This window comes from Balaenoptera physalus (assembly GCF_965194825.1).
Source record: "Balaenoptera physalus genome assembly, chromosome: 9".
Taxonomy (NCBI): Eukaryota; Metazoa; Chordata; class Mammalia; order Artiodactyla; family Balaenopteridae; genus Balaenoptera; species Balaenoptera physalus.
This window is the reverse complement of record NC_138888.1, coordinates 42,043,814-42,062,988: the sequence shown is the minus strand read 5'-3', so window position 1 is coordinate 42,062,988 and position 19,175 is coordinate 42,043,814. Positions and strand designations below refer to the sequence as shown.

At 38.3% G+C, this 19,175-nt stretch overlaps 1 protein-coding gene and 1 long non-coding RNA gene across 3 annotated transcripts in view; one reads left to right on the top strand and one right to left on the bottom strand.

Annotated features, from left to right (window-relative positions):
• LOC309667026 overlaps nucleotides 1–19,175 on the top strand; it is a 570,884-nt gene that overhangs the window by 97,408 nt on the left and 454,301 nt on the right. The window lies entirely within an intron of this gene.
• MAN1A1 (mannosidase alpha class 1A member 1) overlaps nucleotides 1–19,175 on the bottom strand; it is a 173,963-nt gene that overhangs the window by 152,697 nt on the left and 2,091 nt on the right. The window lies entirely within an intron of this gene.

Here is a 19,175-nt window from a genome sequence, read left to right as displayed (position 1 = left end):
TCTGTAGATTGCTTTGGGTAGTAGAGTCATTTTCACAATATTGATCTTTCAATCCAAGAACATGGTATATCTCTCCATCTGTTGGTATCACCTTTAATTTTTTTCATCAGTGTCTTACAGTTTTCTGCATACAGGTCTTTTGTCTCCCTAGGTAGGTTTATTCCTAGGTATTTTATTCTTTTTGTTGCAATGGTAAATGGGAGTGTTTCCTTAATTTCTCTTTCAGATTTTTCATCATTAGTGTATAGGAATGCCAGAGATTTCTGTGCATTAATTTTGTATCCTGCAACTTTACCAAATTCATTGACTAGCTCTCATACTTTTTGGGTGGCATCTTTAGGATTCTCTATGTATAGTATCATGTCATCTGCAAACAGTGACAGTTTTACTTCTTTTCCAATTTGTATTCCTTTTATTTCTTTTTCTTCTCTGATTGCTGTGGCTAGGACTTCCAAAACTATGTTGAATGATAGTGGTTAGAGTGGACATCCTTGTCTTGTTCCTGATCTTAAAGGAAATGCTTTCAGGCTTTCACCATTGAGAATGATGTTTGCTGTGGGTTTGCCGTATATGGCCTTTATTATGTTGAGGTAGGTTCCCTCTATGCCCACCTTCTGGAGAGTTTTTATCATAAATGGGTGTTGAATTTTGTCAAAAGCTTTTTCTGCATCTATTGAGATGATCATATGGTTTTTATTCTTCAATTTGTTAATATGGTGTATCACATTGATTGATTTGCGTATATTGAAGAATCCTTGCATCCCTGGGATAAATCTCACTTGATCATGGTGTATGATCCTTTTAATGTGTTGTTGGATTCTGTTTGCTAGTATTTTGTTGAGGATTTTTGCATCTTTGTTCATCAGTGATATTGGTCTGCAATTTTCCTTTTTTGTAGTATCTTTGTCTGGTTTTGGTATCAGGGTGATGGTGGCCTGATAGAATGAGTTTGGGAGTGTTCCTTCCTCTGCAATTTTTTGGAAGAGTTTGAGAAGGATGGGTGTTAGTTCTTCTCTAAATATTTGATAGACTTCACTTGTGAAGCCATCTGGTCCTGGACTTTTCTTTGTTGGAAGATTTTTAATCACAGTTTCAATTTCATTACTTGTGATTGGTCTCTTCATATTTTCTATTTCTTCCTGGTTCAGTCTTGGAAGGTTATACCTTTCTAAGAATTTGTCCATTTCTTCCAGCTTGTCCATTTTATCGGCATAGAGTTGCTTGTAGTAGTCTCTTAGGATGCTTTGTATTTCTGCTGTGTCTGTTGTAACTTCTCCTTTTTCACTTCTAATTTTATTGATTTGAGTCCTCTCCCTCTTTTTCTTGATGAGTCTGGCTAATGGTTTAGCAATTCTGTTTATCTTCTCAAAGAACCAGCTTTTAGTTTAATTGACCTTTGCTATTGTTTTCTTTGTTTCTATTTCATTTATTTCTGCTCTGATCTTTATGATTTCTTTCCTTCTGCTAACTTTGGGTTTTGTTTGTTCTTCTTTCTCTAGCTCCTTTAGGTGTAAGTTTAGATTGTTTATTTGAGATTTTTCTTGTTTCTTGAGGTAGGCTTGTATAGCTATAAACTTCCCTCATAGAACTGCTTTTGCTGCATCCCATAGGTTTTGGATTGTCATGTTTTCATTGTCATTTGTCTCTAGGTATTTTTTGATTTCCTCTTTGATTTCTTCAGTGATCAGTGACCTCTTGGTTATTTAGTAACGTATTGTTTAGCCTCCATGTGTTTGTCTTTTTTACGTTTTCTTCCTGTAATTCATTTCTAATCTCATAGTGTTGTGGTCAGAAAAGATGCTTGATATGATTTCAATTTTCTTAAATTTACTGAGGCTTGATTTGTGACCCAAGATGTGATCTATCCTGGAGAATGTTCCGTGCGCACTTGAGAAGAAAGTGTAATCTGCTGTTTTTGGATGGAATGTCCTATAAATATCAATTAAATCTGTCTGGTCTATTGTGTTATTTAAAGATTCTGTTTCCTTATTTATTTTCATTTTGGATGATCTGTCCATTGGTGTAAGTGAGGTGTTAAAGTCCCCCACTATTATTGTGTTACTGTCAATTTCCTCTTTTATAGCTGTTAGCAGTTGCCTTATGTATTGAGGTGCTCCTATGTTGGGTGCATATATATTTATAATTGTTGTATCTTCTTCTTGGATTGTTCCCTTGATCATTATGTAGTGTCCTTCCTTGTCTCTTGTAACATTCTTTATTTTAAAGTCTATTTTATCTGATATGAGTATTGCTACTCCAGCTTTCTTTTGATTTCCATCTGCATGGAATATCTTTTTCCATCCCCTCACTTTCAGTCTGTATGTGTCCCTAGGTCTGAAGTAGGTCTTTTGTAGAGAGCATGTATATGGGTCTTGTTTTTGTATCCATTCAGCAAGCCTGTGTCTTTTGGTTGGAGCATTTAATCCATTTACGTTTAAGGTAATTATCGATATGTATGTTCCTATGACCATTTTCTTAATTGTTTTGGGTTTGTTTTTGTAGGTCCTTTTCTTCTCTTGTGTTTCCCACTTAGAGAAGTTCCGTTAGCATTTGTTGTAGAGCTGGTTTGGTGGTGCTGAATTCTCTTAGCTTTTCCTTGTCTGTAAGGCTTTTGATTTCTCCATCGAATCTGAATGAGATCTTTGCCAGGTAGAGTAATCTTGGTTGTAGGTTCTTCCCTTTCATCATTTTAAGTATATCATGCCACTCCCTTCTGGCTTGTAGAATTTCTGCTGAGAAATCAGCTGTTAACCTTATGGGAGTTCCCTTGTATGTTATTTGTCATTTTTCCCTTGCTGCTTTCAATAATTTTTCTTTGTCTTTAATTTTTGCCACTTTGATTACTATGTGTCTCGGCGTGTTTCTCCTTGGTTTTATCCTGTATGGGACTCTCTGTGCTTCCTGGACTTGGGTGGCTATTTCCTTTCCTATGTTAGGGAAGTTTTCGACTATAATCTCTTCAAGTATTTTCTCGGGTCGTTTCTCTCTCTCTTCTCCTTCTGGGACCCCTATAATGCAAATGTTGTTGTGTTTAATGTTGTCCCAGAGGTCTCTTAGGCTGTCTTCATTTCTTTTCATCCTTTTTTCTTTATTCTGTTCCACAGCAGTGAATTCCACCATTCTGTCTTCCAGGTCACTTATCCGTTCTTCTGCCTCAGTTATTCTGTTATTGATTCCTTCTAGTGTAGTTTTCATTTCAGTTATTGTATTGGTCATCTCTGTTTGTTTGTTCTTTAATTCTTCTAGGTCTTTGTTAAACATTTCTTGCATCGTCTCGATCTTTGCCTCCATTCTTTTTCCGAGGTCCTGGATCATGTTCACTATCATTATTCTGAATTCTTTTTCTGGAAGGTTGCCTATCTCCACTTCATTTAGTTGTTTTTCTGGGGTTTTTTCTTGTTCCTTCATCTGGTACATAGCCCTCTGCCTTTTCATCTTGTCTGTCTTTCTGTGAATGTGGTTTTTGTTCCACAGGCTGCAGGACTGTAGTTCTTCTTGCTTCTCTCAATATTTCTCTTAAGAGCAGCTTTTCCAAACAAACTGATCATGGGTTTTACTTTCAGAATTAAGTGTAAAAATAAAAACCAAAATAAAATAACCCTCAGCAAGTTGTTTGCCACAAGCTGAGATGAAAGTAGTGTCAAGCTTTGTGCTCCTGCTTCCCCCCTTTACTTCTCAGGCAAAGGAGTGACTCTGTGACAGGCGTCCCAGTGCTTTAGTCAAGGTGGGTAAGATCCTCAAGGGTCCCAAGGCATGATGGATGCGGGGGGGAGGCTGAAGGGCATTCACTGGGGTGAGCGCAGTGAGAGTAGGATGTGTGCCAGGGCCAGATGACCCCATGTCAAATCCCAGGTGAGGTCCCAGGAGCTCTGTAACCTTGGGCAACTTGCTTGAACCCTGTCTGCCTCAACTTCCTGTGTGTGAAACTGGGAAAATAATACAAATCACAGGGTTGTTCTGAGAATTAAATGAGTTTATGTATGAAGAGTGGTTAGCACTGTGCCTAACTAGAAGTAAATACTCCACAAATGGTATGGTGTAATTACTTTCATACTTTTCACCACTCTAGAATTAAAATTACAGATAAAGGGGACACAATCTATAAAAAGATGAGATTGTAAAAATCTAGTTATTGTTTGTTTTAATTATATATAGGTCAAGCTACACAGAAAATCACTTAAGGAGACTATTTTCAGAAAAAGAAAAATAATACATGCATTCTATTGGGAGAAAGAAGGGAGCCTATTTTAGACTATAACCGAGAAGGTGTATTTTTAATTAAATATTTAGTCTTGACTGCTACCGCAATTTTAAATCTAGAGAAAAAGTGGAAATTATCAGGCATTGTTGTCATTGTTGTTGTTATTCATAAATGAAACATACCTGCAAACTAATAGCCAAGGTTTGCATCAATTAAGGAATAAAAATCTTATTTTAAATATTAAGGCAAAATTCAGTTTCATAAAAGAAATAGCTAACTTGGGGTCTTGTTATATAAGGACAGAAAACTAGGGTGCATTATATCCAGACACTCTCTTTTATGATCACTAATGTGTTCTGTGCCCCTGGGGTTTGTGAAGACAGGATACTCCAGAGTGAAGTATAGGTGCAGTAATCTCACCTAGAGGTAGACAAAGAAGCTTCCCTCCCTGCCAGTTTAGCTTCACACCTTCAGATCAGCTCTTGAAAGTGCTGTCTTCAAAAATCCTCCAGTGTTTTGGAAAATCCTAGCAACACTATGGGGATGCCTCAGATTTCAAATCAATCAAAGGCATTCCTTCCTGAGATAGCTTTCAAGCAATTCCATTGAGAGCCAAAGGCCCACAAATATGCTAACCAATCATGTAACTGGACAGCTTTCTCCCTCAGGAATTCTAAAAACTAGCAGCGAGTGCCTGCAAGTCAGGGAAAAGGTGATCTGTCTGTGTGCCAGTGCTAATGTCTGGACTCCACCTCTTAAGGTTGCAGGAAACCAGAGTGCTGCTCGGTCCTTGCCAATAAGTATAGTCACTTCTGGATTATTAAGGAGACTAGTGATCTGACATGTAATATATGTAATCCCACTTGTGCTACCCTCTGCTATCTACTTTTGTGTCATCAGCACCACCTCTCTCTGAGAGAAAACAGAAAAGGATGGAAGATGATTAACAGCATGGGTAAAAAGCATGACAGAAAAATACAGCTACATTAAGCTAAATTAAGACAGCTAAAACTAATACCTGATTACATGTGGTGCATTTGGCCATAAAATCCTAAACCTCTATTACCACATCCAAGTCAAAGTAGAGTATTTAGGTCAAAACTTTCACTTATCAAGAACACATACATGCAAAGAATAGTTTTCCTGATGAGGAATCTGCAACTGGTTAACTCAGTCCTGGTATTACAGTTTATCAAACTTCTTCCTAGTCCCCAAAGAAGTCCCTTCTAAATGCCCAAATTCTAGTGCCTCTACCTTACGAAAACCTAGAGTGTAATTCTCCAGATCACAGGTGGATGGAGAACTACAACCACAGAAACACATACACTGAAACCCAGATTTACAGGCATATTCTAATGAAACTATATTAACGAAGCATTAAGAAAGAAACAGATGAACAGCGTCTCTCTTCCCCACTCCACTAAGGGCAACTGTTTTTTAACCTCTGTATTTCAGCTTGTCACATCATGCTATATCTTGGAATAGGACTCTTTCCGATTTAGATAATTACAACTCTCTGTCTGTTTTCAATTTTAGAAGCATTTGACAAGGCATGGCAATACAAATACCCTTTGATTTTAACTTTTCCTATTTTCCTTTCCACCAATGGCAAACAGATTTAAATTCTAAGATTGGAAAAAGTAGATGGGGCTGGGGGGCTGTGGCATAAAAAAAAAAAAGCTAGAACAAAAGGAGACTAAATGAAACATACTCATGGCCAACAAGAATACCTTTACTTCTTAATTGGTTTTTATTAAACAAATTCTACTTTGAAACCTAACATGAAAAAACTTAAAAATTAAAAATATCATAGCTCAAAAGTTTTCTATTGTTTTAGGTTGAATCATAAGAACTTACATATCACCTCTTATGTTAAGACTAAATTCAGCCAAAATATTCTTCAGAAAGTCTTTAATATAATATTCCAATAAAAGAAATTAAACTTTAAGAACATTAGTTGGTGTTCTGTTTCCAAATCTAATCCTCCAGGCATAAACTACAAAGTTAATAAAGAACAGATTAAAACCAACCAAGAACAAATTATTAATTCCATTTTCCATTTCACTCTTCAATTCTTGTTTTAAATGCACTAGGAATCTCTGCTGCCGATGTAGTTAAAGCTGCAGCAGCTCTGATAATCAACGGATCTTATCACAAAGGGTATAGATACTTCCTAAATGAAAGCACCGTATGCCTAATTATTGAGCTAAATTTATACCCGTAGCTATCTCTGAATGAAACATATTCAGCTTTTTCGGCTCACAAAACATTTCTTTCCATGCCCTTAAGGTATTTTACATTTCATTCTTCTCCTCTGACTTCTTTCCTCCTCCCATATCTGAGTGTTTGTGTGACACCAGGCCGGGAAGCCAGAGGTAACTGGCCCCTGATGAATGGACACACTCTCCCTGGTTTTCCTAAGGACGAGCATCACTTCTGTGAGATAACAATTGAAGAGGCAAAAGAATGCTTTCTTTCCTGCCACAGGAAGCAGCAATTTTGGCAACAACAACTAAGCAGGGAGGTAACAGCAGAAAATACAACTATTGGTTAACACAGCAATACTGCAGCCCAAACTTCCTTTTCTTTCCTGGAAGTGACTTCTCAAAACCAGTTCTTACCAACAATCCCTTTTCTTAACCTATTACTCCAATCAACCCCTAGTTGCTAATAAATACTATTTACTGAATAATGCTTTGTACCAGGAATCATGCAGAGAGATTCACATACATTTTCTACTTTAATTCTTACAAGAACTCTGCAAAAGGGAATTATTAGCCCCATTTCACAGATGGAAAGGGAGGCTCAGAAGGGTTTCTACTCTGCCATCTTGTCTCACCATCTGAATAGGTTGTAAAGAATTTTGGTGACATAATTAAATTGTTTCTCATTTTGGTTGTATTTAAGACAAACTGCCCTCCACTGTTAAATTCTGGACCATGAACCTATGGAGTAGAAAAAGGTGTCTCCACACTGAGGAGGTCTAAACTCTAGATGGAAGATAACCATGCCCATGAACTTAGCAACAAACAGGCCAAAGACACAAACAATCAATGCCACATGACTTCGGAGAAGGGAGAGATCAGTAAAGGCTGGGAACGTGAGAGAGGGCTTCAAGGAGGCATAGATGTTTGAGCAAATGAGAAGACACTCCATTTGTGAAGAATAAAATAAGGTGTGTTATGGAGACAGTACCTATGCAAGTTTAGCTGAAGCACAGAGTCCTTCCTAATTTAAGGGATGTGACTCCAGCAAACTGAGGCAGATTTGTAGAAGACAATGAATGCCAGCCTAAGGAGTTGGGACTTCGTTCTAGAACAATGCTTCTTAAACTTTAGTCACTGGACCAGTGGTATCAGCATCACCCACAGGAATATGTTAAAAATGCAATTTCTGGGGCCCACCCAGACCTACTGAATTAGAAACTCTGGAAGCAGCAACTTGCAATCTGAGTGCTAATGTGCTCTCCAGGTGACTCTTAAGCTGGCTAAAGTTTGAATCAGTGCTCCACAGGAAACGAGGCCCACTAAAACCTGAGTTGGGCAACATGAGAGAAGTGATATTTTTGGAAGATTAATCTAATAGTGATCTGCAGAATGAACTGGAAAAGGGACCATGTGCAAATTCATGAAATTCACAGAGCCTCTACCATGCAATTATTTATATGAGACAACACTTTTCAAGAGATATAATATTAAACAGGGAAACAGAAGACTAAGGTTCTTTCTCAAAATATTACACCTTCTTACAGAGAAAATTTTTATTAAATTCTAATTTCTCTAGTGGAAATAACACCTAACCTATGACTTTTCATTTCACTGTGGTATTGTAAGCACTATTTATAAAAACACCACGGTCTCCCAAAAATGTTTGCTGGGATAGGAAAAAAAAAACAAACAAACAACCCACACTAACTTTAATTAGGGTGTACCATGTACAAAACTGAAATGTAAGAAAAATGACAACTCTTATTAAATATAGTCCACAACTCTAGATAATAATGAACAGAAATGAATGAGGACTCTACCTAATTTAAAAATCACAGAACTGAAAAACAAAATGCTGACTGTAAATATAAAGCAGACTACTTTTAAGCAAAACAGGACTTTTTATATCCAAGTAAGTGTCGACCTTCAAAAGAATCTCACAAGTACCCACATTTATTTCAGTGATGTTACATCTGCTCAAGAGATTTTTTTTTTATGAACCACCTTCACAGCCAGTTTACAAGTCATGTAAGAAAATGAATACAGCTTTTCACTTTATAAATCATTCTAAAAACAACTTTAAAACTAGAAAAGCTGTCTCCTACATTGATGAATCTCTTTATTCACTAGATCTGATTCTGAATGACTTTTGACTGTTATAACAAAAAATCAAGTCTCCCCTCCAAGACAATGGCCTGTAGCCCACGAGGACAGGTAGCAGGGGTTCCAAAGACGAGTGGACACCACTTTTGGAATATGTGATTATTTAAAGGGGGGAGGGTGTCACACTTAACCTAAGTAATTCCTCCTGGTACGCTTGTTTAAAAAGGTGTATTCATTCAACTAATATTTACTGGGTGCTATTATGGGTGAGGCCCAGGGCTACGGCTCCGGTGGACGAATACAGGGGAAGCTCTTTCTCCTGATCTTAACGTGACAGTCCTGTAACAGATTCATGACTCTGAAGAACCAACATCACAGAGATTCTGTACTCTCAGAGTAAGCGAAAACAGAAGTACTTCTTACCTCTGCTGTGGCTTTATCTTATTACTGATAGAACACTTAATAAATCATAATTTTTATTCACCGTAACTGCTAAAGCAGCTTTCAACAGTAGTTAATAAATCATCTTCATTTTTATGCTCCTCCAATTAGCTGCCCAACCCACCTGCTTTTTTTTTTTTTTTTTAAGCTAAGTTCTTCGTCACACATTCTGAGTTAAGCAAGCCCTAGGAGGATTAAATAATGAAGACTAACCAAAATGCTTAGTATGAGTGAACGTATACAATGTATGAAACACATGCCAATTATAAAATATGTTTTTGACTACATAAAGTTCCTTTTACACTTACCAAGAATGCCTTATAAAACTGACTCAGGCTAACTCCTGAAATCACAACATGGACGGTGAGGCACTTCTAATCATGAGATGAAAACTTGTAGTTGACTAGATACGTTATGACAATCAACACTGCTAGTTGACTACAAAAATGACATGTCTCAGAGAACAGCATCCTAAATATTCTAAAATGACTATCATCTCAAACCACAATTTATAAAAATAATATAGTACATTTATGTCAATCATTATTCACCATGTTAATGCAGTCTCAAAGCCAAATTTAAACAGTTCTGGCATTTGGCAGACTTTTATGAACTAACCAAGGTCAGAATATAAATACATTTTGAAATGTGCAGCTCCTCACTATCTTAAAAAAGCATGACTGAAAACACGTTTATTTGGAGTTAGCCAAAAAAAAAAAAAAAAAAAGCCTAAACTTCCTAAATAAATCATGCTTTTCTTTTATTGTAAAATAAAATACCTTAGACAAAATGCACATTTATCCTATTTAAGACACCAAAGGCCTCTAATATACAAAAGATCAGCCTGCCCCTTCAAACGTACACATGTATATTGCTTTGAAACCTTACTGACAATTTCCTTTTGGTTAATTTTTCTTCTTTAAGAATTCAGCTTTGTCAGACTTGCCATTTTCTGGCACCACTAAAAAAAAAAAAAAAAAAAAAAAAAAAAACCACTTCTGAAATTCTATTTGGACCATTTCTGAATTTCTGAGCTTCAACTATGATCTTAAAATATTAAGAAGCCATCCTGATGAATTCTAAAAAAGAAGATTCCATCCCTCCTTTCCCAGATCTTCAGAGAGGCCAACATCTTCCTCAAATATGTGATGCAAAAACCCAACGATAACAATGAAGACGAGCTGATGGAAGCTGGTGGGCTGCGTCTTGGCTGAGGGAAAGCAGGCTGTTCCAACGTGCCTGGTAGGTACTCCTATCAATAAAGGGCACTTATAATCCTAGGGGTCCAGCCCAGGGAAGAGGCAAATTTTGCTGCTGTTTTTAGTAGACAACGCTGTCCACTGCCTTTCAGGACTTTGCCCCCTTCAGGAGCCATGTGCCTGATAGATCCATCTTCTCTGACACCCTACTTCTTAGTCTCCAAGCTCTGCCTTCATCCCAATCCTGCTTCTTTAAAAGCCTCCTTGTTCTATACAATTCGGAGTAAGGAAATCCAACTAGTCACCCAACACAGGAGAAAAATGCTGCTCAAAGAAAGGTAAATTAAATATACAAGATACTGTTTCATCACCCATGAAATTTATAGAGTCAAGACTAGGTTCACTACATTACAGGTGGAAGTATACATTGTTTTTGGAAAGTCATCCCTCAAAATGTACTACGATCCGTTGACTTATTCATTTCCTCTACTAGGAATTTAAGGGGAAATCCTACTCACGGGGTTGGGGGTGGCAATGAAAAATGAGCTGGAATCTTAATGGACAAAGGTGTTTATCTCAGCATTTTAAAATAAAAACAAAAAACTGGAAATAATCTAAATGTTCAGGTCCAAGGGGATGATTAAATAAACTATGATGCTTCCATTTCATATACTATGCTATCATAAAATTACACTAAAAGAAAATGAAAAGAAAAACATGTATACATAGTGTGGTTATAACTGGGGGAAAAAATAACCTATATGTTGGGGCAGGAAGTGTTGACACTGCTTGTGACTGAGTGATTGAACTGTGAAGGATTTTTTTTTTTCTTTTTTCTACTCCTGTGTACTTTCAAAATGTTCTTTCCTAAGCAAGTGTTACTTTATAATGAAATAACAGTGCAAGATACTTGCTTCTTTTACAAACCCATTCTCGCCCTTGTTAAGATAAATCCCAAAGTATAATAATTTCTGCTGGGCAACTTTAGTGATATTGTTTTAATAGCAGCCTTTAAGAAGCAATACATCAACAAAAGGGAGGCACTGATGGTGAAATTTCAGGCAGCTGGGAATGAGATTTTGAGACTAGGTACACACCCCGTGCTGCCTTCATCCTTCCACAGGTCTGTCCTTTTGTTCTGCGCCCCAACAGACAGACAAACAGTGAGGAAACACAACCTTTTAGTAGTTGCAGCACGTATTCTTGTGAAAGAGGAACTAGAGTCAATCATGGCTCAAACATCAGCTCAGGGAAGCTGGACGTGGCCACCCCCAGCGTGGACCATGAGCCCTGGACTCCTATCTCTGGACCCTCTTGTCCCTTAGAAGAATCAAGTGCGCTTCATAGGACTTTGAAAAGACCTTTCCAGGACCTCCCTGGAGGTCCACTGGTTAAGACTCCAAGCTTCCACTGCGGGGGGGGGCGGGGGGGCGGGTTCGATCCCTGGTCGGGGAACTAAGATGCCTCAAGCCACACAGCTGGGCCCCAAAAAAAGATCTTTCCATGAAAAAGGATTTGGCAGATATGAGGATTCCAGCAATAGCTCATGGTCTTTGGATGGCCCAAGTTCATGTCTCAACCACAATCATTCACAGACCCATGTACATCATTATTACTGCACCTTTTCTCATAAACTCCTGGCCTAGGCAAGTGTTGCAACAAAGACTGTTTTAGTGCGTAGTGCGCTGTATTATTAAGCCGCCCTTGCAGAGCTCAGCGCCCTTCACCAGGTTTTTATCCCCTCACTTCCGATCCTTCTCTCATACAAAGCACCCTTACACTAGGCACTGGAGACAGGACAATCCAATGGGAGAGCCACATATATAAATACATAAAAAAGTATTTATATAATACTTAACATAAAAATAAAAAGTTAAGGGCGTCCCGGGTGGCGCAGTGGTTAAGAATCCGCCTGCCAATGCAGGGGACATGGGTTCGAGCCCTGGTCCGGGAACATCCCACATGCTGCAGAGCAACTAAGCCCGTGCGCCACAGCTACTGAGCCTGCACTCTAGAGCCCGTGAGCCACAACTACTGAGCCCAAGTGCCACAACTACTGAAGCCCACGCGCCTAGAGCCCGTGCTCCGCAACAAGAGAAGCCACCGCAATGAGAAGCCCGTGCACCGCAATGAAGAGTAGCCCCGGCTCGCTGCAAATAGAGAAAGCCCGTGCGCAGCAACGAAGACCCAACACAGCCAAAAATAAATAAATAAAATAAATAAATTTATAAAAAAATAAAAATAAAAAGTTAATATAAATGTTAATAATATTAACAAATCAAAGTTAATATAATACGACCTGTGTGTCACTGTATGAGAGGATGTAGAACAAGAGTGACCAGAGAGTACAGGAGCAAATGAGGGACTGGGACTTTGATAAGCTTAAGAGCGAGGGAGACAAATGGACTGCAGTAAAAAGGAAGTGAGGCGGCATTTCAGTTACGAAAGTCAACTAAATAACAAAGGCTACGTGGGCTTTTTAATTTCATTATCTCTGTTCTGGATTATCTGAAGCTCTGCTGGGCTCTAATGTACCTAAAGCAACTGCCGGAGGAGTATTCATGACAGGAATGAGGGCTTCGACTTTTCAATGCTCTTAAGTCTTAATCTCATTTGGTTTTCTTTCAAGTACCTAATGATCACAGAAGTCTTCATCAGGACTCCGTGTGTGGGGCGGGGTGGGGGGTGGGGCCAGTGCTGCTGCATTCTGCAGAGCAAAGGAACTAGCCAGGGTTGCTTTCCTTCTAGGACGGTCTCAGTGGGCTTCTTGCTGCTGGCCTGCTACTCAGGGCTGAGGAGGAGGGAGGGCCAGGCCAGCCAGCCTCCAAAGCGTATGTTCTCATTAGAGACAAGATGTCACAGGCGGAGCCGGGGCCTGAGAGCTAAGAGGCAGTTTCCAGCTCTGTAGGTAGTGCACTGGGGGAATCTCAGGAGGAAGTCACAGCTCACAGGGCCCTGTTTCTCAAATGTAAAATGAATACCTGGGTTAAGCATCTCTGAGGTCCTTCTGGGCCTGATACCTTAATAAATCTAAGTTCAAAGCTCTCAAAAAAGGCCAAAATCTGTGAGTTACGAAGTACAGCTGATTTACGTGAATTTTGACTACCAGATGACAGAATGAGCTCTGATTATAGAATTGATCACAATTACACAAATTTTTGCTAAATCTAAAATAATTTTCTTCTCATTTCTTAAAAACATTCATCCAAAGACAAAACAGGTTAAAATGCATTTTACTTAATCCCTCTTTTTCTCTATTTTGGGGAACAATTTCAATGCTTAAGGAGGTAACTCAAGAACTGTGATCATTCTGAGAAGATGGTACTTCAGGAACAAGCACATCTGACTGTGAGAAAGAGACTAATTCTTTAACACATATTTTGAAGTACAGAAGCTGGAAAAGTATGTAATTTTAAGGATAGCAAAAGTTTTTTGGAATTTGGCAGGAATGTGAGAAAATCAAGAGTTGACAGTAGCACAGTAAAATCATAGCTGTCTGGAATGATCATCCTGAACTGGAAATGTATCCCTTTAAGCAAACCTAATTTAAACTGTTTTTGATAACTTTTTGAAACATTATTACCCACTTCCCTGATGTATTAAACAGTATCTGAAACAATGTAATCTCGGCTTGGTGGCTTTAGGTAGTGATTAGCAACAGTAATAACAGCAAGCAACATTTATTATACACTCCCTGCATACCTGATACCATTCTAAGTGCTTTGTGTGGATGATCACATTTAAACTTTCCAATCCAACAAAGTGGGTACTTTTATTACCTCCATTTTACAAACGACAAAACTGAAGCTCTGACAGATTAAGCAATTTGCTTAAGGTCACAAAGCTAGTCAATGGAAGAGGCCACATTCAGACCCAAGTCATCTGACTCCCAAAACTAGCCCTTCTCACCACACCATGTTGTTACAAATGAATGGAGCAGGGGCAGGTAAAAGCATCCAGAGAATCTCCAGGACCTACTTGGGTGAAGAGAACTATGTGCTCCTATAATGAAGAGACCACAGATTGGTGTGATTTTTAAATGTATGTCTGCTTTTTTTTTTTAAATGTAAGTATAGTTGCTGTACCATATTATGTAAGTTACAGATGTATAGTACAGTGATTAAAGGTTATACTCCATTTATTGTTATTATAAAATATTGGCTATATTCCCATGTTATACAATATCCCCTTGCAGCTTATTTTATACCTAATAGTTGTACCTCTTATTCCCCTATCCCTATATTGCCCCCCTCCGCTTTCCCTCTCCCCACTGGTAACCAATAGTTTGTTCTCTATATCTGTGAGTCTGCTTCATTTTTGTTATAGTCACTGGTTTGTCATATTTCATGGATTCCACAGATAAGTGATACCATTAAATATATATCTACTTTTAAAAACACATACTCCTTCAGATTAGCTTTCCATTCTTCTGTTACACATTGCACAATGTCCGAAGAGCATGTACATTTATAGTTTGAAAGAGCTCCTCGACGTTGGCCCACACCTTTTCTTTTTTTCTCCCTATTTCTCCCCCATCTCTCTTCGTAAAGAATGACCAATTGAATGATTACTAATGCCTCTGTTTCCTGCAGATATCTCTATAAGGAGAAAAAGATGTCATCAAATTTTCCCTGGGTGGCTTTAAAAGGTAGAGGCCTTCTGAATTATGCCCCTAGTAAGTTTTTTTTTTTTAATTACTATAGTTAATGTAACTTAACTAATACGAGGTCAAAGTTATAATACTGCAGGACTGTACATGTTTTGTACTCACTTGACATTAGTGTCTGCAAATAATAAATATAGGCAGTCAATTTATATACCTCTTTGGCATTTTACTTAGGAGACAAGCCGTGTCAGGATAACGAGCAACATTCATCCAGGATTGGGCTTCTATTCTCAACTCTACCACTAACTAGCAAAGTGATTTCCAGAACAATCTTTGTGTCTCAGTTGCCTCTATTGTAGCTATCTCTGAAGTGTCATTCAGATACAATATTTTATGGCTTAGAGCATATGTTTACTTTTAAAAATCAGAGAGTTATAATTTTTATGGCATATTTTTGGTAACAGAAAAAAATTTTTGCAGACTTTGTATAAAGGACCTTTAAACATATTTAGTAGTAAAGGGTGGGGGACTAGAGGTAGTTCAATCATTTAACACTAAACAAGGTACTAGACAAAGAACACTGAGGGAAAAGTCAAGACTTAGGTTCCCCAAAGAAAGAATCTCTTCCTTAAGCTACCAAACACTGGCTTCTCCTGTATCATTTCTGTCTACTTAGGGAAAAGGCATGTCATAGTATCCCTGGAGCCCACAGGGGGGCTGCTCCTATTTTGACCAACCAAAACTTACCTTTGACAAACACATACATTTTTGTGGTTTTGTAGGTTATAAAGAACTTAAAAGGCCACAGGTTCTCTACTGGGTTATGACGTATAAGCAGGGTCCAGTGCAGTGCTGATCTACCCATGTATATTTAGCCCTCACACTGATCTGTTGGGTTTCCTCCCCTCTGACCTTGAGACACATGCTTTAAACGCTCTCTAATAAAGAATTTGTATTACCATAGCTTATTAAATAATTTAATACAAATAAGTTAACTAAGCTGAAGTCCAACAAATTCAGATCTCATCCAAAGACACTTTTTACACATGTGAAATATTAGCATAAATTTCTCAAAGTGGTTTAGATTATTAGCTCACCTAAGAGATGCAGATGCATTTACTCAAAAATGCATTTTTTTAACCTCTTTTGCACAGCCTAAACTAGGTTCTAGGTCCTATATAGAGTTCCTTTATATGAATGTTAAGAACGTTAAGTTACCCAATATGAGGAAGACAGAATACTCCTCCCAGACAAATTACCAATAGCTTACAGAAAATTAAGTTGAGCATAACTGATTATCCATTAACAATCTTCTGCTTTTGTATATTAATGTTCAACAGTCAGCATCTACTCTAATACATACACTGTTGAAACCTTAATTTATTTCTTTACTTGTTAAAGAGAGAAGCCTTTTACAAACTCTCCATGACCTACCTGCTCTGGGAAAGGTCCGAAAAGTGGGGAAATCTTGCATTTGCCCATGTTCAATGTCCAGTGTGTTTCAGAACAGGGTGAGCAGAACAGGCAAGGTAACCCAAGGACATCTAAGCTCCTTCAGAGTCAGGTCTTCAAATTGTGGTCTTTATTATTTTGCAAATATTATTTTCCACCCTACTACCCAGACAAATAAGTTAAGTTTCAAATTAAAAATGCTTTGTTTTAATATGTCAAGGTAGATTATTCCTATGTCTGACCTTTAATAAAATGCAAATAGCTTTAATAAAAGGGTCAATCGTCAGTAGTTAACATAAATTATAGACTCAAGAACAACCTAAGGCTAGTAGTGTAAGGCATAAAAATATATATTCACCATTAGCCATCAATATGAAAATTTTCTTTCAACTTTTTATTACATAAATAGTTCTGGAAATAAAAACTAAAGCCTGTTTGGAGAAACCTAGGGAAGATAACTGTGACCCTACAGCTAACTGGTCTGAGAGCCTTACCTGATAGGCCCAAAGCTGGCTGTCAGCCTCCCCACTCCCACCCCATGTAGACTGGTAGGGGTTCCAGTCTGAGAAGGGAAGAATCCCACTGATATTTGATAATTAGGGCTCTAATCCTAAAGGACAGTGCAGGCTCTTTGTAGTGACCCCCCGCAAAAGCTTCCTGATTTTAAAAAAGAGTTGGGGTAGAAGGAAAAATGGACTACTTTTCTAAAAATGCCGTGGTGCTCTTCAACTTCTGTGCTTCGTTTGTCTACCAGTGTTTTTTAAAGTTAAAGACCACTTGAGCACAATTTTTAAAAGATCAATCTCGTGAGAATATGCACTATGTGTGTATTGTAAATTTCAGGGAAATCCCAGAGTTAATTTATTTACAAAGTTTTCATGGGGTGGGGGGCTGTCTTCATTTCGGCTTTAAGTTTTACATCAAATGTTTACCATCCATCAGATATCAGTACTGGGAAGCACGTGGCACCTTTTTGTGACGGGTGCTAGGCAATAAATATCCTATTTGAAATGAGAAAGTGTTTCCCCTTAGCACAAATTTGTTAAAAATTTACCACGGTACCAGTAACACAGCTGTGTTGGCAATATAAAAATAGCATTGGCTGTCTTTAAACCAAATTTACAAAATGAAAGTTTGGCTCAAATATTATAGTCCAAGCTCCCAACACGTTAGACTTGCTTATACCTTCTAAATTTTACCCATAAAACTGTTAGTACATTCAGGTGTGATAGAGAACCTAAGTATATGAAGAGAACTAGAAAATACAGGAACAATAAAAATCAAGATCAAGGCAAAGATCCGTTGGTCCATGACAAGGCATACATGGTGGTACCTGAACTGAATCTAAATGTGTAAAGTCCAGAGCCTTATTCACAGCAGGCAACCACTCTTTCCTCTCTAAAACTGAACATCATTTACAGTGTACTTTTAGAATAGCATGAGTAACTTTTTTTTTTTTTTTTTGGTTTACGAAGGAACACATCTGCTTGAACTAATCTGATGAAAATCCATAACCCATTTCTTCCCGTTAGCCTTTGACTAAATACTGAAGCTAATCATGCTGGCTTCCCCACCCCCCGGGTTCTCACGGCAACATGAAATTTTAAAGAACCCATTTAGTTCAACCACTTTATGCAAGACTGGGCAGTTTCAAAACGTCTAGGTGCGAAGATGTTAGCACCACATGGACATAGAAGGCTACATAAAACGTGGTTAATTAAGACCTTCTGATCTAGAGATATAGATAACATGGATCTAATAAGGACAGATATGCATACTGTTAATATGCTATCCTGAATTGACTGCTACTGTCTTAGTGCTTCTGCTCTAAATGCACTTTTAATCACTACTGGTCAGTACCAATAGCTTTTTCACATTCATGCATCTTTAGCATTTAAAATAATTTCCTGGGACAACTGATCTGCACTAACTGGCAGCACATAGGAATTTAGAGGCATGAAACGTGTGAATTACATTGCTTCAAACTTAAGAGAAACATAAGCAGATACAAATTTGGGGCTAAATTATCTATGGGTTTTGGTTGGCTATTTTCAAGGAGCCTGAGAGATGAAGAGGAGAGGGAGATGGTTGGTGAAAGCAGAGCCTTTTTTCCACCTTCCTGGTTTTGCAGCACTGACAGGATTCCATGGAGAAGGGAAACTGCTAGACAGAAGTTGTCACAGGGAGTAAAATCCAACCCCCCCCCCACCCACCGAAGTCTAGGCGGGTTCTATGCCTCAGGAAGGGTCTCAAAGCAGAAAGGCTGATGGGCTGTGGAAGGCAGCTACTTGCACAGGAGGGATGAATCAAGGCATTCTGCCTAGGGTAAACTGAAAGGCACCCAAATCCACTTTAACTTGCTCAATTACAGCTTAACCAAATTCATCTGGTCTTTATACTAAAATCAGAAATCCTACAACAACCAAGCTGCCTCCATTCTGGAGCCACTTAAGCTAAGTACCTCTTCACAACCTCAAAATTCTTTTTACTCTGAAAACTGGGGGGATCAGGAAGCTTCCTTTCCTGATTACCTGCCCAATGTCAAAACACAAAATTTATTTTCACAGAGACTCGGTGAACCTTAAAAAATGGCAAATATATTACTTCCATTCATAATGTATTTTAGAAATTGGAATCAAGATTTGAGATGAAATGCTTTTAATATGTTTCCTGCAGCTCTTGGATTGTGTAAAAAACCAGGCTGGCATAGTTTCACAGGGGAGAGTAGCTGTAAAAGGAGGCATGTCCACAGAGAGCCTGGTGACAAGAGGAAGTCCGGGCTTCAAGTCCTGACTCAATCACTAACTGGTTCTGGGGCTCTGGGCCCTTCAACTTTCATCTTTAAAATGACAGTCCTAAATGATTTGTAAGGTCCTCTTCAGCTTTAAGCTAGGCATGAACTAACCACATGTTACAAGTTCTAACTGAAAATTACAGGAAAGAAATTATGAAAGACTTATCAAAGT